The sequence below is a fragment of the Aplysia californica genome, unplaced genomic scaffold (assembly GCF_000002075.1).
Source record: "Aplysia californica isolate F4 #8 unplaced genomic scaffold, AplCal3.0 scaffold00636, whole genome shotgun sequence".
Lineage (NCBI taxonomy): Eukaryota > Metazoa > Mollusca > Gastropoda > Aplysiida > Aplysiidae > Aplysia > Aplysia californica.
Window position 1 is genome coordinate 445419 of NW_004797906.1, and position 1617 is coordinate 447035.

Consider the following 1617-nt stretch of genomic DNA (forward strand, 5'->3'; position numbering starts at 1 on the left):
AGCGGTTATGCTGTTTACTATTGCACTCAGAAGATGTGAGTTCAAATATCAAGGGGGAAAGAGTTATAAAATCAAAAAAGTCCACTTGTCTGCTGGGATGTTGTTGTGTCTCACTCAGCCCAGAGAGGCCCTGATGCCCTGACAGGCTGGGGTAAGCAGCCTGCTTCCTAAATGATCTAAATTGTGTAGAGGGAGGCGTAAGAACACTTACAATGACCAATTGTTTTCACATATTGCCGTCCCCCTCAGGTGAACCCTGACCCCCAGGCCGCCCGTAAGATCTTCAACATCCCCGTGGGCTTCCTGTGGCAGACGGTGGACAACGAGGAGACGTGCTGCGACCTTGAGTGCCACGACGACGGGGTCAGCTACGAGACGCAGAACACCATGTCGCTCGTCTACAAGAAAATCTTCCAGGACCCCGTCTCGCTCATGGCCATTCTCAACAGAGTCTCACAGGTCAGCTGATCGGCAGTTGTTTCGATTTACGTCTATAAATAGGACAGATCAGCGGTTGTTTAGATTTACGTCTATAAATAGGACAGATCGGCAGTTGGATTTAAGTCTATAAATAGGACAGACATCTGAATTTAGAATGAATTCGTACCAAAACTGAAAATACTCTAGTCAGTCTAAAAACATAATATAGAGTGTCTTTGAAATCAGAATGTGGCTACGAAGTAGGAAAAACGGTCATGTATGTAAAAATTAGTTGCACAGTCCAATAGGGGAATGCAAAAGAAGAAAGAAAGAACCTGCAATGTTCGAGCTGAAAGCCCTATCTAAAGTGCATTTGGGGCTATTCCGTGGTAACTGATGGGACAAATGAAGTACTTTTCCTGTCTCGTCAGTTACCGAAACTTAACACGTCGCAGAATTTGCATAAAGTACTACTTTTTTCAAACGACTGCACTTGATATGATTCTTAATATGTCTTTCAAAGTTCTGATCATTTAAAGTTGAAATAAATTATTTGATATTGAATTACAGTGTTATCATTGTAAGAAAGTATTGTCCAAATGTCTTGTCAGTTACCCTGGAATAGGAATGGTGTCGGTGGCCCAGCGGTAAGGCTACCGGACCAGTAATCGTGAGATTGTGGGTTCGGCAGTTCGAGCCTCAGCTCGGTCCAACGTTATATTGTGTCCTTTGGAAAACACTTTAACACGAATTTCCCATTTGGCTCGGTCATTTCGGAGATGGATGTTAAACTCGGAGATCCCGCCTCTTAAATAACCTAATAGTGTTGATAGAGGGGCTAAACCTGTACCATTTCACCATTTTTTCACCCCGGAATAACCCTCACATGATTTTTTACCCCCTTACAGGAAGGACTTGACCTGTCCGGTGTGCGTCTTCTGTACCCGAGCCCCGACCTGCTCAAGTCACAGAATGCAGACATCCCACAATGCTCTGCCCTGGACATGCTCAACAACGTGGGGCCCGTGCTGGCGCTGTCTCTCCGCGGGACCTTCGCCCGGACCATCTGGCTGGACGCTATCGGCCCGTCTGACCCAGAGCTGGCTCGCCGGACCGACCCCAACTCTCTGTGTGCCCAGTTTGGGGGCGAGTCGCGGGAGAAAGCGCTGTTGTTTTGTCCTAGAAATCCTTCGAGAG